The following is a 23,883-nucleotide window of genomic DNA, read 5'->3' as shown; positions in this document are numbered from 1 at the left end:
TTGTAAAGAGGAATGGTCCAAAATACCTTCATCCAGGATCCAGGAACTGATGAAAAGCTACAGGAAGCGACTAGAGGCTGTTATCTTTGCAAAAGGAGGATCTACTAAATATTAATGTTACTTTTCTGTTGAGGTGCCCATACTTTTGCACAGGTCAAATTTTGGTTTAATGCATATTACACATTTTCTGTTAGTACAATAAACCTCATTTCAATCCTGAAATATTACTGTGTCCATCGGTTATTAGATATATCAAACTGAAATGGCTGTGGTAAACACCAAAATATTTAGAACTAAAAATGATTAAGATTAATAGGGGTGCCCAAACTTTTTCATAGGACTGTATATTCTGTATGATGTCCTGGGGAACTGAGATGAAATCTGAATGAACTATGGTAAAAATGACACATTATCTTTATTTTCCAGGTCAGTGCAAAATTTTAAAAAATGATTAACGTTTAATACATTTGGAAAACAAAAAACTTTGAAAATTAAAACCTTATTTTATGCATTCTGACATTCTGATATTCTGACATGTAAATATTTCTCTATATCTGTCTACGGAGCTGTGTAAGGGCTCTTTTTTTATGGGGCAAATCGCTAACATTATGGGAAATGTATGATAATAAATTTTTAATTAATTTTTGGGAGGTGAAGCAGTGATACAAAATTGATTTTGACATAGATTTTTTTCATGTTACATCTTTCATAATACAGAGAGGTTAATTGTCTGTGGTTAGAGTTGTCTGTAATACAGCAAACACCCTCCGGCTATGGTCTTCTCTCAGCTCCATATTAAAAGACCAGAAGTTCTCATGTACACATACGGCATATGTTGCGATTGGATTAAATAGACAGTTTATATTTCCACCTTTGTGAAAAAACTGTGTAAAAACCACGGAAATACATATGTTTTTTGCGTTTCAACTCTTTGTCCAGGCTGTATGAAATTTCTTTCCTCTTTCCCACAACCCCCTCCTTGGCCAGGCTCATTTAAAGCATATTTATAAAACTACTTTTGATAAATGAATAGCACATGTGAATATAAGAAATGTTGTAATATATCTTATTAAGCAAATCTGTTTCCCTCTCCCTGCGTTACGCTCTTCCTTATCATCACTCAGACTGTTTCTTTACATAAAGTCCATATCTATATCCAGCTCACACACAAAACCTTATGGAGAGGGGAGGGCGAGGAGGAGGCTTTTAATTGCTTTAGTGCGTCATCCTGTACAGTGGTAGAGTCTTCTCTTGAAATACATCAGTGTTAGGCCTCGTTCACATCAGCTTTTGGATTCCTTTTGGGAAAGTCCGCATGGGGACCCCCCAAACGGAATACAAACGCAATTGCAAGCGCTGTGCTGTAAAAGCACATGGACCCCATAGACTATAATGTGGTCCGTGTGCTTGCCGCGCGCTGCCCGTATGAATCATGTGGACAGGAAAGTAAATGGTGAACTACTTTCCTGTCCGTAAGATCCCTGCAGAGATCTGGCGGCAAGCACACGGACCCCATTATAGTCTATGGGGTCCATGTGCTTTTACTGCACCAGCGCTTGCACTTGCGTTTGGTATTCAGGGAGGTCCCCATGTGGACTTCCCCGGACAGAATCCAAATGCTGATGTGAACAAGGTCTTAAAAGAGCTGAATCACGCACAGAATAGCAGAGTGTTGCAGCTACAGCTATTTATATGCCTTTTCAAGCTTTTCACCTCTCTGTAGACTAGTATGTTAAAGGTAACTAAGTTTGATACATGAAGAATGAAAGGTACACTTTAAATTCAAGTAGTCTGTATTAAGTGGAGTGGCTATATAATGCAATTTTTATAGATTCACATCAGCCTTACAATATATAGTGCTTTGGGGTCTGTTGCTTGTGATTTATTGCAGAAAGGTAATTGAAAAATAATAGTCAGGGCTATGCGGTCTATTTAATGTGTTCAGAGAAAAATATAGATATCAAAAACAGTCTAAATATAAAGTAATAGTGTCATCTTATCCAGTAATAGACTTTAGTTATGCCTATATCATGTATGCATTTATTTCCATGCTGATTTTACTATTGTTGACATATGACGGCTATGAGCAATCTATTATTATTTCAGATGCCAAATCCTAAAAGGTCTTCCTGGCTCACTCTTCAAACAGCATTTGTCACTGAATCATTGCAAGAAAGAAACTGTCAGGATTTCTTCATTGAAGTCACTGAAAAGAGCAGAAAGAGCAATATTGTGGAGTCCACGGGGAACTTAAACACCAATCTGTCTTCTATATGTACAGTCTCAGTGAACTGAGTGCCAAAGAGATGAAAGCACTAGAAGCAAGTGTCTGATAAGGCCTTTCTGTGCCTTCCCTTCTGGAGTTATTGAACTGCCCAGCTGTGAATCCCAAAGAGAGATTCAAAAACAGATTTTGACTTTAAAGACTAACTTTGCTGTAAGCTAAAACACAAATGCTTTGTCTTTTATATCTTAATTTATTCCTAATGTTCTCTAAATGGCATCAAAAATTGGATTTCAAAGAAACGTGTTTTATGTGAGATAGCGCTCGTCAGGAAAGCGGTAAAGGATTATGTAAAACATATGCCTGCCCTTTCAAACATGCACCTTGAAAGTTTTTGGTAACTACTGATTTTTATCACAATGCAGATAACTGGGAAATAACAGACTTGGTAGACACCTGCTACCTTCTTGTTTTCTTCAGACTTAAAGGGACATTACATTGAAAAATCGAAGCCCTTGAATACTAATCTGCCTCGCACTATGCAGTGTGAATATTTAGAAGTAGAAATCATAATCAGAATGTGCAAAGTGGGATCAGCTGCCAATCCACCTTGGCAGGTAGATTGGCAGTTGCCTCTTTCGTCTTGACACAGATGAAGTGTTCTATTTTCTGAATGGCAAATTTCCATGTGCAAGGAAAAGCTTGATTTTCTTTCAATTTATTGCAAAAAATTGCAGTCCATATATTCTATAGCAAGGTGTTTGGATATCACAAAATGTTACCTCTTCTGGGTTCTCCCTTTATTGGCCAGAGCAGAGAGCAACAGCAAACAGCTGGTGCCTTCTGGAAGAAATTAATAAGCTTGGGCAACTTAGGGTGTTACCATACATTATATTTGCTGCCAAAAACAGTGCTGGAACAGCCACTGGTTTTGCAGATTATTTCAGGGCGCGATAGGGAAATACTCTAAACGATTCTTCACTTATGCTACGGCTGATACCATGTGGCAACACCTTCATAAGGTTGAGGTCACACGATGCTCTATAAGTAAGAACTTTATGCTCTTTTTAATTGCAGTCATAAGTATCACATGTCAGGAAGGCTAAGTACACATTTGCGTTGGAGTCTCCATTTGGAAATTCCATCACAGTGTGTACCCAAAATCACTGGATCAAAAAGTCCTGCAGGGCGGTTTTAATTTAAAAGAACGGACAACTGATGAAACCCATTATAGTTAATGGGGTTCGTCAGGCTGCCAATGTGACATAGCACCAGATACTTGTCATCAACAATAGCTCATTGTTTAGCCCTGTTGCCTTGTGGCACTGGAGTATTGGGTTTGAATCCAGCCAAGGACAACATCTTCATGGCGCTTCTATGTTCCACCCATGTTTGTGTGTGGATAGGCTACATTCATATGACAGTGAAACCTAGTCGGGTGATGTCTCTTTTTTAAACAGACGTCAAACGGCAGCATTAATGGGGGCTATTCACTTGTCCATTGTCATGGACCATCAAAATATAGATCATGTTCTAATTTCAGCCATTTTCACAGATCCCTTCATACACTGAAATATATGGTCGAATCAGGGAAAACGGGTGCCCCTTGGGTATCGATTTTTCACAGCCAGTTTGCATCTTGGTCATGTGCATCTAACCTTAGGCTGAGGCCCCATGTTGTGGAATCACAGCTTTTTTTATTGCAGATTCTCCTGTGGTTTTTTGAGTTTTCATTAACCTTACTTGGGAAAGTGAGTGATAACAAAATCTGTCACTACTATATTAGATGGGGATGCAGCATTTTGACCGCAGTAGAAATGCCACAGCAAAACAACACTGCATTTTACAGTACCCGCAAAGTGGATGTAATTCTGGCTAATCTCGTCCAAAAATTGCTTAAGTGAATTAAATAAATAAACATTAGCACTCAGCAGAAATGCATAGTAAAATGTGATAAACATTACGCTAAGTTCACACAGTGCTTTTTCTAATCACTAAAAGCGTACATATGCTTAATTTGAGAAAGAGGTCTACACCTCGAAATGCGTTATCTTTGTACATTTTTATTCTTCATTTTTAATTAATAAATCTGGTTGGTTTTATGTCTTAATCTTTTCATGAAACTAACTGGCTATCGGTAAGGAGCGCTTTACTTGGGTTAAACATACTTCCCTGGACTAAGGTTCTGGGAGATTTTTACCTATGTCCTCCCTCCCAGACACACTGTCCTCTATGTCACCCATTGCCCACTACATCAGTTAATTGTGTGAATAATGGTGATACACAATCATTCCCTAAACAATACATCAACAGGTAATGGAATTGACACTCCCACCTCTATGATCCCATTACCGGCTTCCAAGTTCATATGAACATTGTCAATAGGTACTCCTTGCCTGACACAGTCTATCATTTCTGGCAGGACCAAAGAACAACTTGCAGCTGAGTCTCTTAATCCCTGAATGACCTTACCCCTCCACCTCACAGTCTGCATGTAGTGCTGCAAATGATGTCTTGTATCAGAGAAGAACATTATTACTGGTTAATTAGATGATACCACTGCCCTCGCTCTGGGCATGCAGACATCCAAAACATCTGTGTAAGGGAGCCTTCACACGGAGTAAACACGTGTGTATTTTTGCAAAATACACGTGTAAAAATAAGACTCCCATTGGCTTCAATTACATTTTACAGGTGTATTTTTACACATGTAAAAAATATCATTGAAGTCAATGGGAGTCTTATTTTTACACGTGTATTTTTACACATGTATTTTGCAAAAATACACACGCGCTTACTCCGTGTGAAGCCTCCCAATCCACACAAAAACGGTCTCATCTGGCTTGAAGACAGGAGGCTGTGGTGAATTCCTGGCTTGCCTCTCCTTCCAGTTTGGGGACCTCTGTTTCATCCTTGACTTCTGAGATCCCGTTGGTCTGCTCCTGATCACACACAAACTGTTGAACATCCAGAAAACAAACATGGAGGAACTTGTCCTTGATCATAAGATCCATAAGGTCCTCAAAGCAGCAAAATAAAAGTTTTGAACTTGATGGCCATAAGCTTACAAGTAAAAGACACAGTAACATGTGCCAGACATTACTGCAATTAGACAAACAATAGTAGTGTTTGATTAAAAACAGCACCATATGAGCCATAGGCTGAGGCCCCACGTTGCGGAAACACAGCTTTTTTTGTTGTAGATTTTGCTGTGATTTTTTTTTTTGGAGCCAAAGCCAGGAGTGGATTGAGCAGAAGGTAAAAGTATAAGAAATTCCTATGTATTTCCATTCCTTTTGTAGCCATCCAAAATCTGCAACTACAAAAGCTGTGTTTCCGCAACGTGGAGCCTTAGCCTTAGGCTTGATTCACACGAAAGAGGTACAAAACTTCCATTCTTACAATTGTCATACACATGAGGGACACCTCTTTTCACAGATCTCCCATACACTTCAGGCCAAAAATAGGGCATGACCTATATTTTGATATTCAATATAAATGTTGCCATTTTGCGTCACTTGGCCAGTCGTGTGAATCTAGCCTTACAGTCAAAAGTAAAGAACCCCTTTCACATTTTTATAAAGAACTAAAATAAAGTCTGGAAAAAAAAAAAGCTATGGGGAGACAGCCCTACCTATTTCTGGAAGCAAATGAAATATCTACCTAGTCTGGGAAGGAACTTTTCCTGCAATTCCCTACCACCCAGTCTGTGCCTACCAGCGAATCTGCAACTGCCACCCAGTAATATACAGTCAAATTATTTCACATTGTCGTATATTTGCTGCAATAATTTGAAAATATGCAAATGAAGTCTACCCTGTTCCTCCAAAGAACGGCCATTAGAACTTAATTTACATACAAATATAACTAGTGCCATCAAGAAGCCATAATGAGCTGCAATTTCATAGAAATTGCATGTAATGAAAATGAACTTAATTTTACAGATCTTGCATAATGTCTTGATAAGCCGCATTTTTAGTCTGCTTAGAATAAACAGTGGGGACTCTAAATTATGGATAAAAAAAATTAAAGCTAATTAATATTAAAAACATCATAAAGTACTAAATATGATCCAAACATAATAATATAAGGCTGATATTGTTGACTTTATTATTAGGAGAGGTAACGTATGCTTATAGTCAGCGTATAGCGTGACAGCCAGTTATTTGGTGATAAATAAACCTATATTTATATAGCATTGACACGGACTACATTAAGATGCTTACATACTAGTTTTCATTCATTACAGGGCAACCGGGCTACAAGAACCATGATAAACGATCCTCATAATCTGTTATTACAGCCCCAGGCTTTTTATTGAGCTTTTAAATATCATTTGTAACTATTATAATGTGCTGTTCCGTAATGAACTGCATAATTTGCTTTACCATGAAATACCATTAAGAGAAAAATTATCTGATTGCAAACAATTTAAATGTCATGGGTTAGGGGTCAATGTTAGCTTTGCTTTTCTTAGTGTTAGTTTGTGCTTGCAGGCAGAAATTACTTTACTTTACTGAAAATGTCACAATCGGTTTAGACCTCAATTTACAATTAAAGATTACTGTGGGGTTTGTGTTTCCATATGATGATTGGAGATGTTAATTAAAGAATGTAAATGTATATTTCTAGTAGCATGAACCCGTGCAGTGTAATAAAGACATATACAGTATATTGTACTCATAGCACATGCACTGGATAAAATCTACAACTACTTTATAACTTTACTCTTGAAGGGCCTCTTGAGTTTTTTCCACATTGTTTTTCTGACACTTTTTTTCTTCTACTAAATGTACAGGGAAAAAGTCTGCTAAAAAAAAATGCTACATTTTTCACTAACTCGTCCAGGTTTAAAAATGAAATTTTTCCGCTAAAATTGACATGATGTGTTGTTCAAAACTTTAGATTTTATGTAGCTCTTTTATTCTGCAATGCATGGATGAGATTAACCAGAATCTCATTTACTTTGCAGGTACTATAAAAAAGCCTAAGGCTGGGGCTCCATGTAGCATAAATGCGCCGATTTTGCTAAAACCGCAGCGTTTTACAATGGATGGGATTCGCATTGCAGAAAAATATCTGTTTCTGTAAATCGCAGTATATCAATTATACCTAAAGATACACTGGCGCTTTCTATATAGGTGTAATAGAAGCAGAAAGTACTTCATAAATCAAGAGACATAAAACTGGGAGATCAGCCATGTGAAAGTGACTATTTCTACAGGACCAACAAAATAACCCTTCGTTCTGCATTTGGCAATCCACTCAGGGAGTCTGCATGGGGACCCCCTTCCCGAACGGAATACCAAATGCAATTGCAAGCACTGTGCAGTGAAAGCACACGGACCCGATAGAGTATAATGAGGTCTGTGTGCTTGCCGCGCGCTGCCTGCACGAATCATGAGCACAGGAAAGTAGATTGTGAAGTACTTTCCTGTCCACATGTTCTGTGCAGAGATCTCGCGGCAAGCACACGGCCCCCATTAAAGTCTATGGGGATCCGTGTGCTTTAACTGCACAGCACTTGCAATTGCATTTGGTATTCTGTTCGGGGTGGTCTTCCCTGGACAGAATACCAATGCAGCTCTGTACCAACCCTTAATGAGATTCTGGTTAATGTCATCTATACATTGCAGAAAAAAAAGCTGCAGAAAAGACGTGTTTTCAAAAATGGATATGTTTTTGAAAAATGCAGTATGTCAATTTTAGCTGCATAAACATGTTTTTCTATAGATTTAATAAGGGAAGAAAAACCCCAGCATATCAGCCCAGTGTAACAGATATAAGGGTTATGGTCACCTGAATCTAATGGTGTTTTCCCCTTGTGAATCGGTGCTTATGTTGTCAATATGTCAAAATGAACTCAATGGAGCAATGAGAGTATTATTGTTGTTCTAAGAGGTAAACCTCATCGTTCTCATTGCTCCAAATAGGTAATTTGCATATTGACAAAAAATGCAATATCTTGGCAACAGGAATATTGATTCACAAGGGTATAACACTATTTGATTCAGGTGACCCCAACCTATCTATGTACAGTGCTGGCTTGATATTTTGGGTTCTAGTGACAGACTCCATTTAATATGTCTCATGTTATTAAAGATATTCTCAATCTCAATTTTTTTTTTGTAGTCTCTTCCCTTAAAGGGGTGGTGCAAGACTTCAAAGACATGGCTGCTTTTCTCTTCATAGGAAGTGACCTCATGTCCATTGGTCACATGGCCATGCTGCATCTCAGTTCCATTTATTTTAGAGGATGGAGTTGTGACATAGCCATGTTACCAACACATGTAAGGTGACTTCCTGAGATGAAGAACACAGCCATGTTTTCATGTCTTGCATAATCTCTTTAAAAGGAGTCTACCACATCATCCATGCATATTAATTACAATGGTAAACAACATATCTTTGCTATGTACTTAATTTTTGTAGATTAGAGGAAAAACAACTTTGCAAATGAAGTAGCTGGTGCACTGGAGGCGGGGCTTCAGCCCTGGAGCAACTGCTTTTAGTGCTCAAGTAGAATGGGTGATGTCATACTAGTGCAAAGATCAACTCCCACTGCACAAGACGGAGCAGGCAGAAGATGATAGGGATCTGAGTGACAAGAGTAGTGCACCAAGGAATGGAAGGCCTGTCCCCAGTGCACCAACTGCATCATTTGTATAACGCTTCACCGCTTTTTCCTTCAGTCTGTCCTTCCACCTCTCTTTGAGCACGCAGGACCATATAGGTAATCCATTTACTTTACATTGCCTCTTTATTCTCTCCTATATATTATAGATAATCATAAGGTTCCTGGCAAGATAATGTATAGTTCACACACACATGAGAAATCAACACTTTCTAATCAAATGCTCCCTTTATAAAGCCATTTCACAAAGATACCAACATATGCTGTATATTGAGTTACTTTTTTTTACTTTACATAGTTAAAACATTCCGGAAGAATAATTTTAGCTCACTGTCAATGTAAATTACATTCGAGAGCTATTTGGTTTATAAAGCAAAAGATTGATTATGGTAATTGTGAAAAAGCTCAGGTATATTCACAAATATCTTTCCAAATGAAATCAATATGGTCCTTGAAAAATACCACCTTGAAGCAATTTTATGTTTTATTAAAGAGTTCTATGTTTTCTGGGAAATTGTAAAATAAGATTTATTTTGTACAATGTCCCAGACTGATTCTTCTCTACAAGTTATATTGTGTATAAAGATCCACATGATTCTATTGTTTTATTCTTCTTTAATATGTCACTTACAGATGGAATGAACTAACAATATACAGTAGCTCAATAAAAATGAATACTTCACAATATTATTGTAAAGTTATAAGAAGATTAGACAGATGGATAGATTAGATAGATAGATAGATAGATAGATTATATATATATATATATATATATATATATATATATATATATATATATATATATACACTCACCGGCCACTTTATTAGGTACACCATGCTAGTAACGGGTTGGACCCCCTTTTGCCTTCAGAACTGCCTCAATTCTTCGTGGCATAGATTCAACAAGGTGCTGGAAGCATTCCTCAGAGATTTTGGTCCATATTGACATGATGGCATCACACAGTTGCCGCAGATTTGTCGGCTGCACATCCATGATGCAAATCTCCCGTTCCACCACATCCCAAAGATGCTCTATTGGATTGAGATCTGGTGACTGTGGAGGCCATTGGAGTACAGTGAACTTATTGTCATGTTCAAGAAACCAGTCTGAGATGATTCCAGCTTTATGACATGGCGCATTATCCTGCTGAAAGTAGCCATCAGATGTTGGGTACATTGTGGTCATAAAGGGATGGACATGGTCAGCAACAATACTCAGGTAGGCTTTGGCGTTGCAACAATGCTCAATTGGTACCAAGGGGCCCAAAGAGTGCCAAGAAAATATTCCCCACACCATGACACCACCACCACCAGCCTGAACCGTTGATACAAGGCAGGATGGATCCATGCTTTCATGTTGTTGACGCCAAATTCTGACCCTACCATCCGAATGTCACAGCAGAAATCGAGACTCATCAGACCAGGCAACGTTTTTCCAATCTTCAATTGTCCAATTTCGATGAGCTTGTGCAAATTGTAGCCTCAGTTTCCTGTTCTTAGCTGAAAGGAGTGGCACCCGGTGTGGTCTTCTGCTGCTGTAACCCATCTGCCTCAAAGTTCGACGTACTGTGCGGCGTTCAGAGATGCTCTTCTGGCTACCTTGGTTGTAACGGGTGGCTATTTGAGTCACTGTTGCCTTTCTATCAGCTCGAACCAGTCTGGCCATCCTCCTCTGACCTCTGGCATCAACAACGCATTTCCGCCTACAGAACTGCCGCTCACTGGATGTTTTTTCTTTTTCGGACCATTCTCTGTAAATCCTAGAGATGGTTGTGCGTGAAAATCCCAGTAGATCAGCAGTTTCTGAAATACTCAGACCAGCCCTTCTGGCACCAACAACCATGCCACGTTCAAAGGCACTCAAATCACCTTTCTTCCCCATACTGATGCTCGGTTTGAACTGCAGGAGATTGTCTTGACCATGTCTACATGCCTAAATGCACTGAGTTGCCGCCATGTGATTGGCTGATTAGAAATTAAGTGTTAACGAGCAGTTGGACAGGTGTACCTAATAAAGTGGCCGGTGAGTGTATATATATATATATATATATATATATATATATATATATATATAATAGATAGATAGATAGATAGATAGATAGATAGATAGATAGGTAGATTACGTATTATGAAATGTATTCATTTGCCTCTAACGGTTTTGTTTATATAGTGTCAGTGTATTCTGAATATTGTGTAATTATAGGAAGTGCAGATGTTTGTTTTCACCTGAGCCTTGAACCCTAAGGAGTTGAAGTGGTCATTCTGTGTGATTTGAGGAGACCAGTACTATAAATCACCCATAAGAGTTGAAGGGTCATATAAAACATTTTGCAACGGGTCACAGGATCTCCAAGTGCATGTTTTAGTAGTTAACCAACCTTAAAAATGTATATATTAGAGTAAATGAATTCTGAATAGTTTTAGTTGCCAGAAAAGTGTTATGTATGCTCATGCAAGAAGCATACAGATCATTCAAGAAACATCAGTTGATCTACTATGTCTTAGGGTTGGGGATTGATATGAAAGAGATTTTCTAAGTGTAAAAACCTCAGCATAATCTGCATATTGCTAAAAATAAATTGTCACAAACACAAAACAAAAAAACACCAAAACATCAGCACTACGAAGGATTCTGGTGATCCCACAGGAGACTGTCTTACTACCATCTAACTATGGCATGTCATACCGAACTTTGGCAGCCATCACTGAAAGCATTGGTAGAATGGCATCCATATTCGCACCATCACTGTGGCCAGTAGTTGGCTACTTGGGACATGTGTTGAGGGCAGCACCTCAGAATTGTGGACTGGTAAACATACAGTGAGGGGGTCACAGAACCATTACTACATGAGTGACTGAAGAATTAGGGTCTTATTAGACTGTTTGTTATTTTATTGATGGAGGAAAGTGACTGTCACCATCATACTGCCATTGAATATTTCACACACCTTCTTACCAGTTAAAGGTATTATTTTTCACCTGTGTATTGGGATACCTACAGGAAATTTTATGACATTCCATTCTAAATCAATAGGCATTAATATGGACTTGGACTGCCCTTTGCAATTTCCAGTCTTCTGGGAATTCTTTCTTAAAGAGGCCCTTTCAAATCCTATATAATGCTAGGTGTCCCCAATAGTGTGAGAGAACTCTCCAGCGCCATCTTCTTCAGGAACGGGTCTTCTTCGCGTCTTCTTCTGGGGGTTGGCTTCAAACTTCTAGGCCTCGAGCCTAGGGCAAAGCCGACTGCGAATTCCCGCTGGCCACAAGAAAATGGCCACTTACACAGTTTTGTAAGGGGCCATTAACTTGTGGCTGGCAGGCATGCACAGTTGGCTGCCCGAGGCCCAGAAGTTTGAAGTCACCGCTGTAAGAAGACACGAAGAAGACCCGTTCCTGAAGAAGATGGAGGCGGTGCTGGAGAGTTCTCTTGCAGCATTGGAGACACCCCAGTGCTGTTTGAGCACTGGGGCCTGTCCCCAGTGCTGTGAGAGAACTCATTTGCATACCGGCGAAAACCAGAATTTCTACAGAACGGCGGTGCAGAGAAGACATCTAAAGGTAGGAGATGAATAGCCTTTCTTAAGGCTATTCGTACGTGTTAGGGACAAAAAAAAATTGATTTTATTGGTAGAATCCCTTTAAATAGCAAGTATGCTTCGGATTGATAATGGGAAGATGACATCATGCACAAAGATTCATGGTTTCCCGTCCTCTGGAGCTCTATATAACTTTTACAACACCCTCACCTATGGGAGTTTTGCTCTTCAGGACATAGCACATTGATCATAATGGCAAAAAAAGGCAATTAGCAAAAGAAGACAGGCAATTATAACCCTTAATAGTGCAGGTCTGCCCTACAGGAAAAATGCCAAGAAGGCCAAGGTGACTGTCAGTAAAGGCTCCTATACCATCAAAAGGCACTTGGAAACTGTAGGAAACCCTGAAGATGAAGAGGTCTAGTGGACCAAAGGATACTACAAAATTATTTGTCAGAAAATAAACAAGTTTCCATTTCAACTTTGAAGAGAAGACTTCTATCTGCACATTTTACAGGTCAAGTATCCATAACAGCAGGGCCATTTTAATGTATTGGAGGGCCTTGTACAAACTTTTTGAAAGTGGTCCCCCCAATACTCTCCATAACTTAATTTCCCCTGCCCCACTCAACTACTAATGTTACATTTAAAAAGAAAGAAAAAAAAAAAGAATACTCAGCGAACCACGTTTCTGTGGACCTGAAAGCACCAACTGTAATGTCTGTGGAGCTAATAGCTCCATGCTTCACTATAGTGGTGCTCCATCCTAAGGACAAAGAAAGTGGTGAAATCACTGCCTGCCACCCGGAAGAGCGGGACATTACCCAGAATGTGGGACTGGCCCACTCAATCCAGGGCAGCTGAGGGGCCCCGTGTAACCATGGGGCTCCATGTGGCTGCACCGTTACACCTATTCTTAAAGCGGCCCTGTTTAAGAGTGCCACTGTTAAGATTGTAAAATAAAATAGAAATTTGCCTGGATCAAACAGCACCTCTAGTGGACTACAGAAAAGTCGAAGAAAGTCTTATGGAATAATGAATATAAAAATGTATGTATTTGGTACATCATGCTGTGTGAAGAGATGGTTCCTCGGTGTGTGATTATCAAACATGGAGGTGGAAGTTATATCTTTTGCTGTATCTAGAGTTAGCAACTTGCACAGGGTGACAGGTATACTAGACAAAAAGGGTTGCAAAAGCGGGGTAACACAGTGTCTCAGCGGTTAGCACTACAGCCTTGCAGCACTGGAGTCCTGGGTTTGAATCCTGCCAAGGACAACATCTCTATGTTCTCCTTGTGTTTGCATGGATATCCTCCCATACTCCAAAGACATACTGATAGGGAAAAAATGTACATTGTGAGCCCTAGATGGGAACTCACAATCTGCATTAAAAAAGGTTGTTAAAGCGTTTTGTTGAGCTATGCAATCCCTTCTGATTTATGCCTAGTTGGTCAGGGGTTCATATTACAGTACGACAATGATCCAAAACATACTTAAACCTCATTAAACTTGTTTGAGATGAACTTGACAGAGGGGTAAAAAGAAAGTACCCTACAAGTACAACACCTTTGTAGTAACTTCTGCAACCATGTCTGGAAGACATTTCAGAACAATATCAGAATGCCATTGTAGAAAGAATTCCTCGATTGTATCAAGCTGTTATAACAGTCAGAGGTGGCTACTTTATGAAGTCAAAAAATCTAGATTTTTTTTTGTTAAAACAAAGTTAATCTATAATTTTTATTCAACATAAATTGTATATTTCTTCTATCCTTGCATTTTAAAGTACATTTGAGACATTAAATTGAGTAATTATAAATAAAAACTGTAAACATGAAGGTATTCTGAGACTTTTGACTGGTAGTGAATGTATTTAGAACATGAATAATTGATCATATATCAAGTAAAAATCATTCACATGGAAATACATTTAACGTATAAGTATAAAGCATTGCTTGTGAACAGCAGTTTATATGTACCATTAAACTGCGCAGATAGATTAATCCACCAAAGTTAAATCAAGCAGATACAATTGCAGTATTTGATGGCTAAAAAAGATGAAGACTCTGCAGAGCAATTAGAAACCTCTTGTGTACTAAAGCTCATCCAAAATAATTAGCTGCTAAATGAGCAATTACTGGGGGGATTGTCGCAGCCCCTTCCCTATTATTATCATCATTGAAAGGTAATATCATTGCTTTCCAATTTTTACTGATGCAATATAGGTATAATTAAAGTATAATTTCACCCAAAGCTGGTGTTCAAGGTCAAGCGATCCATAGTTTTAAGTCCCGCAAAACTCTTTGGAATGTTTTCATTTTGGCTTTTTTTTATCGTGGCAATTCAAACCAAAGATGGGTAATTGTTAGTACTTTCATGGGTTGGTGCTATATGCGTTTATTGCATATGTACAATCATACCAACATCTGAACATGGATGCAATTGGAGTGAAAGACTTGAAAGTAAAATTCATGGTGAATTTTCAGTAAAATGGGTCTACTGGGGTCATATTTCAGTGTTCTAATATAATATTTTTCAACATTACCGTGTTTTGTAATGTGATATAACCACAGCCATGATGATATATATATTTTTTTTAATATAGATGTTAGGGAATTGCTAGGACAGCAATTTCCTGGTAGCTGTTGGACCCTGGGACGGGACACAAAAGACAGTGAGCCCTAAGCTAAAGCCCCCAACTGACCCTTCTTATTGCCAGGTCCTATCCTACATAATAGGCGACAACCACAAAGACAGTCCCTTCCTGGATAGGTGACACACAAAACGCAGACAAGACGAACAACAACAAAGAGAGGTCAGTTAGCCAAGGGTCAGTAACAGTCGAGCGATGCAGTGCCAAATCGGAGTCCAAAGAATAGTCAGTGAGGAAAGCCAAAGGTCAAGGATAAGAATGCAAGCAAAATAGTGATAGTAAGGAGCAAGTACGCACAAGGCAATAGCAAGCACTGGTGTGAATGAGAGCCAAGATAAAATAGGGGAGGAAGAACCCGCCCCTGGAGTTCACAGGAAGGCAGGCTGTCAATCACAGGCAAGACAAAATTAACCACTTAATGGACAGAGGCAACAAGGGCAGAAGACGGGTGTGGTGCAAATACAATCACAGAACTAGAGCCGTGTTCACACAGTGCAACAAAAAACTTTAAGCCAAGAACCAAACTGCACCCGCCTCCTGCGCCGCAGCACGCGAGCAGAGGGTGATGCAATGACCCGAACAGGCAGAGATGTTGCAATAGATCAAGTATACACATAAAAGGGAAGCTCTAAGGCCCCGCACTCCAATTGTTTGATATGTTAATTATTTGCCTTATTATAATTAGAGATGAGCGAATTTTTAAAAAATTTGATTCAACAGCTTCATCAAATTTTCAGATACGATTCGATTCAATCTGAATTAATTTGCAGCGAATCGTGTTAAAAAACAGCTATCTCCTGGCTGCAGAGAGACTGTATAGTGGTGGCTTTGCAGGGGATTTTAATGATGTCCCTCTAGGGGACCTGAACAAGTGATGCACTGATCGCTAGTTCAGCACTATAGACTGCAATTCACATGCAGACGCATAGGCTGACTTTCTCACTTCTGGGCAAGATCAATCAACTACTGGGGGGGGTACTAAGCAGACTGCGATCTCGCCGCATGGGTTGCCAAGGAGGACATGTAGCATGTCGGAAACCCCTTGGATGCCGCAAGTCATTTTTGACAGCAGAATCCAAGGGGATAAAACCCACCCGTGATCAGAGCTGTGCTCTGTCCGGGGTTTATGAAGTAGGGTGTTAGCTATCAGTTACAGCTAACACCCACTCCCGATGCCATAGGCAGTCACGAAGGGGTGAATGGGTTGTGACATCACAGGGCTGTGAGTTTTTTGCACCTAAAACTATAATGAGAAATGCTCACATCTGATTGAGGCTAAGACTTCATGTAGCGACCTGTAGCCAAAAAACACTGACCGCAGCAGAAATGCATTGTGTTTTTTTCTGCAGGTTTTTCTGAATATAAAAAATTTAATAATAAAAAGTCAAAAAAATAAAGTAAAATATTAAATAATGCCACTATTATTACCATATCCCAGGTTCTAGTCCTGCTCCCAGTTACACAATATGTGTCACCTACATTAAATAAGCATAACAGATTTTTTTTTTTTTTTTTATAGCAGCATAATAGTGGAGTGTTGATCCTGTGTATACACAACCACCTTGTTAATAAACTGGACTGGAGAGAATAGTTACAATATTACCTGACTTTACCAGAAATTTCTTTACTTCCACACTTCACTATAGAATGGCTAAGGCTACACAGTGACATTCTCTGCAGGATGGAAAAAATAAAAGAACCTTTAACCCACGAACAGTCACATTTCAAATTTCAAAAACCTCTTGAAAATGTCACTTTTTTATTGTAGAATTTTAATGCATGCATCAAGTAAATACTTGGCACATAATTCAGATGTCTTAAGTCCATTTTAACCCCTTAATAACATACCTCATTTTATCTTTTATAACCTATAAAAAAAAATTACAGCAGACATAACTTTTTATTGATACATCAGTGTTTCTGTATGAGACCTTATATTGTGCAGGACAAGTTGTATTTTTGTAGGAACCAATTATATATGCAATTTTTATATCTTTTATTTTTTCAGTAATAAAATATTTCGTAAGAGTAATTTTTGATTGTCCTATAATTTTGTCATTTGCCAACATGGCTTCTGATTTGTTAACTTTTTCGAGGATTTGTACTAACATTTATACCACTCAGATAGGGAGTGACAGACAAAGACAGAAATATTTTTTGCAGGTCATGGAGGGTATAGAATGGAGGTGAGGAGCTAAAAGTGAGCATGTGTAGGAAAATTAACCTTTAGCTCTCCTTCACAGCAAAAATCAGACAATACAGTGAAAAATACACAGTATTCCTGGAGTTAAACTGATAGACGAGCTGGAGACATCCAAAACTGTATTGGCCTTTTCCAATGAACAAATCCTACTCATTGCAATCAGTAGTGGGACTGGTTAATATTATATTATATATCTGTATACATCCATGAAGGAGCAGATATTTAGATAACTAAAAGACAAGACAAATGCAAAGGTATTATGTATTTAACAAATATATTTGAATCAATCGCAAGCCCTAAGTGAATCCACTTACTTATTCGATTTCTGCTCCTAACGCTCCAGAGTTTTCAGCCATGTTATTCTGTCCCCACGTTCTTTCTAGAACTGTATTACAGTCTATGGCAAATTTGTTGTTTTTAGGCAGATTTCAATAGTTATTTTTTTTTAAAAAAACAGCCCAAGAAGCCTTCACAAGGCTCCAGGCTGCCATAGTGATCAGATGGCTCTTGCAATTTTATTAAGCTGGAGTCATACTGGTAAAGCAAAGTGATTGGTGAGGGTAAAAAAATACACCAGATAACAGAGAGGGGGAATAGGGGACAATACACAGGATTAACCCATTTATGCCTGAGGTTGTATTTTTTTAGTTGGAATAATGGAACTCGAGGCATAAATGGGTTAATAACCCCCTTCAGACAATGCCACAGGCATTGCCATTTTATCTCTGCTGTTATGTCAACTGTTTGGGTACCATGTTCAGAGACCATCATACTATTACTGCAGATGTCAGGAAGAGGGTAAAGAAGCAGCCAAGCAAAAACACGTTTTTACCGCACCCCTCACCTCATTGTCTGTTAACACTCTGCACATCTTTCATGTGTGCTGCCTGCATCAGCCTCTCATCTGCTCAGACCAGACACCATCCTGGCTTTCAGATTTATTTTCTTTATGCTCTGCTATCAATCCCATGATGCCTCAGCACAGCATCATACAGGCACCTATATACATTACTACCGTGTTTCACCGAAAGTAGGACACCCCCGAAAGTAAGGCATGCGGGGGGGGTTTCTGTTAAATTGCCTAATATAAGGCACCCCCCGAAAATAATGCATGCCCGGCAGTGGTGGGCGGGTCTTAGTGGGTCTTTGAGGGAGGGGCTTAGCAGAGCTTTCGTGGGTGGGGCTTAGCGATCCCCACTTCACTGACACAGCAGCCGTTCTCTGTGCTCCGTGTGCACAGCAAAGCTAGCTGCTGCCTCTGCTGTTGTGTCCACTGTCCCTGCTGCTGTAGGGTGAGATCTCCCAGCTCATCCCAGAGGCAGCAGCCGGCTGTGTGCTGTGTCAGTGAAGTGAGGATTGTAAAGCCCCGCCCACAAAAGCTCCTCTAAGCCCCGCCCACCACTGCTGGGACGAACAGCAGCACCAGCGCTGTTAGGAAGATGGGAAAGGAAAGTATGATACCTTCCCCCCTCCCCTACACTACCTACATCCGGCAGTCATGCCGGCGCTCCGCTAAGGAAGTGTCGACATGACTGCCGGTTGTAATAAGATGTCCCCCGAAAATAAGACAGGTCCTATATTTAGGGTGTCAATTTAATATAAGACACTGTCTTATTTTCGGAGAAACACTGTATCTCTGCCTGGCAGGGAATAATTAGTATCTGTATATTCTTCTACACAGTCTAATAGATCATATGTATACAGTCAAAGTGGTGGAGCTATTATAACTGTGTGAAAGTTGCTGTCTATTTATCATCAGTATTAGTAATGGAAGGTTGTGTCCCCCTGTGGTGAGCCAGTATGATGCAATCTGTGCAGGTTCATGAAGCTCTGGTGTGACTTTTTCAGAGACAGAGCTAGTAGTTCTTACGCTAGGTTCACACCTGTATTCGGGGTTTGCTTGGGGTCCCCACGAATGGAAATCTAATCCAGTTAAAAGAGTGGTTACCCATGGGAACCTGTGGACCCATAGTCTATAATGGGGTCCGAGGGGTCCTACAGGACTTTTCTTCCTGCATTTTTTAAGTGGATTCGTGGCCGGAAACCCCGAATGGAGACAGGGCGCATGTGTGAACCTAGCCTTAACAGGTCAGAACACGATCAGGTGACCCATTTAAAGGCAAAGATTAAATTAATTTTGGGATGTAAAGGAATTACTAAATAAGGATATGATGAATTTAATAACAAAACTATTTTCAGTTATAGAAATTTATGTTTAAAAAAAACATTGGCCAAGTATCTGCGCACCTATAGAATGAAGCACGTTTGTGTATCTTCAGATATGCCTGTATAGCTTGGGGTCTCTACATTGATTTCCCACAATGTACAGTCTCAGAAGTCTATCAGAAGTGCAGCGTACTTAGCAATCGACATGCCATATCATAAGCATTGCACTTTTTAGCTTGAATAAATCTGTTTCAGCTATGCATGTTTTTTCTCATGGAATTGCTCAACTTTCTATGAAATATAAGTGTTCAAGTCTCTCTGAATTAGACATTTAGCTGACTATACATCACCGAGATTGAGTAGATCAGTCATGAGCTGTCTAGATAACAGCAGGAACTCGAACTTGTGAAGATGGAAATATTTGCAAAGGTGAAAATAATGACATGGAATAGTGAAGGAAGCATGAATTACCTGTAATAGCTATGCAAAGAGCTGGCTGATGTAAAGTAACCAAAGCTCTGTTTACTACAGCGACAGAATATTTCAATTATTTTTATTTTTCAGTCACTCTGTGTTAATGTTACTGTTCAATCTACCCTCATCTTTACATAGAAGACTATAAATGTGCAGTCATATTATCACAGTGATCAGGGCAGCCATCAGAAATTTCTGAGAAATGATCTTGAATAGGAATAGTGCTAATTTTTAATATAGTATATCAGTCAGCATGCTAATATACGGTGAGGAAGAGCTAATGTACTCACACGGGTAGTTATACTAGACAGGCAGAATTACTAATACTGACCAGTAGTTAGTGTGAACTTAGCCTAAAAATGTATCACATTTATCACAATGACTAATACTGCATGACATAGCCTGAGCATCTTTAGACTGTCTGACAGGTCTAGATATATACCGCTCGAGCTACGGTCACACCAGCGTTTGAGTTTTCATTCTTCAAGTGCACGTGGAGACCTGAAAAATGGAAACCCTATCAGCTTAAAAAGCAGTTACCTGCAGAAACTATAATATAATATAATCATAAACTTTTTTTTTAAATGTAGATTGTGAGCCCCACATAGAGCTCACAATGTACATTTTTCCCTATCAGTATGTCTTTGGAATAAACACAGGGAGAGCATACAAACTCCTTGCAGATAGTTTTTTGGCCTTGGCAGGATTTGAACACCAGGACTCCAGCGCTGCAAGGCTGCAGTACTAACCACTAAACCACCATGTGGCCCCATATAATCATAAACTATAATGGGGTCCACTGGGTTTCCGCCCAAAATCAGTGGAGAGAAAAGTTTTGTTTGCAGGACATTTTAAGCAGAATAGGGAGAAGTCCCTGAACACTCACCAAACACTAATGTGACTGCAGCCTTATGTTCCAATATTTTGGGGTACAATATCACATCTTCTGCCTCACCTCTTTTTTGCTAAGTGACACTCCCTCTCTGCCAAGTCCAGTTTCTCAAGAAGTGTTCAAATCAATTAATGTATGTGGTGTACGGCATGTATCCTAACCTTTTGGGGCAGATTGCACCATAATTTTGACAGATTTGCACCAATCTATCCTAGTATATTGAGAACATACAGTCAGGTTGTTATGCAGTAAATTGTACTTAACTGCAGCTGCTGTGCTCACATATTAACTCCATCTTGCTCCATTGCCAGTTATTGCTGTCAGAATATGGTCACATAATGGTGATATTGAAAATAAAATGTATCCCACAAAATAACAAGCCCTCTTAGGGCTATGTTAAGAAAAAAAAATAAAATAAGACTTATGGGATGAGACAATTAAAAAAAAAAATTAAACAGCTGCTACAAATTCTGAACCAAGCGCAGGACAGAAAACAGTTACTGAAAATAATTTTTGGGGGGTTTGTTCTGCTAGTAGTCCATTTTTATTGCAATGTCCCAATATACACTTTCTTATTTTTATCACAAAGTCAATACTTTTTATGATCCATAGAATAAATGGTTAGGCCACCTTTCTACGTATCTCAGATTTCTGTAAAAATTTGTTTTAGAGAGAGTGTGTGTGAGTACAAGATATGATTTACTCTGGGGGGGGGGAGGGGGGTTAACTGAACCAACATTTTGTAAATGTATTTAATAGTTCAAAAGTTCTATAATTATTAATATCAAAATATTCCTGTTTTGGCATTAGATATCTGTGCTTCCACAAGAGCGCTGCATACCTGGCCCACCATCACATACAATTACACCAGCCATAGCTTGGTAGAGCTCTCCCATTTAAATGAATGGTAACTATTTTAACTGTATTTAAAGTGGTTTTCTGGGCAAAAAAAGATCTTTTTTAAAAGGTGTGTTAGTGCTATTCATGGGTTAAAAGTAGGCCCATATACTTTTAGCAGTGTTTTCTGGGTGCATGTGGAAGTTGCTATGTGCTATGTAACTTCCTGTGTACCTTCCACATTACCTCCTTGTCACTGCTCCCCCTCTTCCCTTACTGCGTTACACCCCTCTTCCTGTCTCCCTAGTTAAGCTACGCTAAGCTATCCCGCCCACTGCTAACCCTTCTCAAGTAACTAACTAAGCCCACCCCCCAACCTGACCCATCACATCATACTTGAAGCAAGAAAAAACAAAGTCCTCAGCCCAATATATTTAAAGTGCAAGCAATATGAAATAGCCCTGGGCCTCTTGCTGCACGAACAAGACACCTCCCGGTATAGGCAAATTGCAACATTTACCAGAATCAACCAGGTATATATTGTGGGCTAAGGTAACAGTAGTTCATCACCATGATTAAGAAGCTAAAGCTAAAACTTTGAAATGCGTAGGTGTTTCCCTTTGTATGTCTCGTCTCGTGATGTTCACTACCATCATGTCTCCGTAAGTCTTTTCATCCATACATTTTGTATTTTTGTATCTGGTGCCACCAACACGGATTTTTACCAATGTTATTAAAAGCTGTTTTAATTTTCACCTGGACCATCTGTTGCTTGTCTTTTTTTATGCATAGCATCATACTTACCTGACTTACGATCTGGGAGACGGCTCCTCCTTTCGTCTTCACTGTGCTCAGGCTGGAGACGCTGTGCACAGACCAGAAGTTGTAGAGATGTAGTGCCATATCTTGCAATCACCTCCAGACTACACAAGCGCTTCAGGAGAGGAGCAGAGGAAAAGCCACTCCTAGACACAGGAAGACTAGTAAGTATTGATGGGGTTGGGGGGGGGGAAAGTACTGGTGATCTTCTGTCTTGAAAGCAGGAAACGGAACGTCACCGATTATCAGAAAGTGTCCCTGGAGCGGTCACATGACACCCCCCCCCCCCCCCCCCGAGACATGAGTTATCACTATATACATCTTTTTTTAATAGAAGTAAATTAGAAGTTAGGTAGGGGAGGGGGGTTAGTTTTGGGGGTTAATTCTAGCAATGAGTGAATAGTAAAATATTTGAGATTCGATATTTGTTTCGAGTAGAGCCTCAATATTCGACTACTCGATCGAATATCGAATTCCATTATAGTGTATGGGAAAAAATGCTCATTTCAGGGGAAACCACTATTCAACTAAAGGAGAGTCACCAACTCCACAAATAGCAGGAGGAGAGTGTTTAGGAGGAGCACTGTGCAGTTAAAGTGCACGGACCCCATAAAAAAGTCAGCTCCCTTGTAACAGCAAGCTGTCAGCGCTCCCAACTAGCAAGGACGAGCCTGCTGCAGAACCAGCGTTGATTTGCTGAATGCTATACACTGCATAGGATTCAGCCAACCAATGCTGGTTCTGAATCAAATATTTACTGCAAATAGCTAGTAGTATTCGATCAAATACCTACTCTATCAAATACTACTCGCTCATCTCTAGTTAATTATAGTTTATTCTGGACAACCCCTTAAAGGGGTTGTCCCATCACAAGGATCCTATCTATACTGCTGGTTAATGTGGATGTAAGACTTTTCCTAAATACACTGCTTCAGCAAAACTGCTTTGTTTGTCCACTATATTACTTTATTCCATTTTTTTGTGGCCACAGCCCTGACCTAGCTGCTCCTGAGTCAAGTGATGTATCTGCTGCTCTCAGGGGGGAGGGAGGAGGGGCTAAGTGCAGGGAGCTAGCCTGTGTATCTAGCTATTCCTGTGTCTACACCATGTGACCTAGGTCCTGCACTCAGATAGAGGAGCTGCTTTCATTTCTTCTGTTCTCCCAGTTATCAGGCTAGCTAATTCAGTTGTGTTCATTATGGCAGAGACAGGCAGTCTCTGTATGTAACACAGAATGGAGTTGCTGCTGCCTGTACTTCATAGTCCAATGTGGGTGGGCGGAGCTACACACGAATTTGGGGGCGGAGCTAAACGTCAGGTTGCCTGTGAAACCCCACCCACCAAATGATGCAAGAAACCAGGAAGAAAGAAGATTTTACAAGAGTGAAGACTGCTGAGTATGCGAGGTGGGAATACCCCTTTAAGGAACACTTGTTAGTG

The sequence above is a fragment of the Leptodactylus fuscus genome, chromosome 4 (assembly GCF_031893055.1).
Source record: "Leptodactylus fuscus isolate aLepFus1 chromosome 4, aLepFus1.hap2, whole genome shotgun sequence".
NCBI classification, from domain to species: domain Eukaryota; kingdom Metazoa; phylum Chordata; class Amphibia; order Anura; family Leptodactylidae; genus Leptodactylus; species Leptodactylus fuscus.
This window is presented reverse-complemented; position numbering follows the sequence as displayed.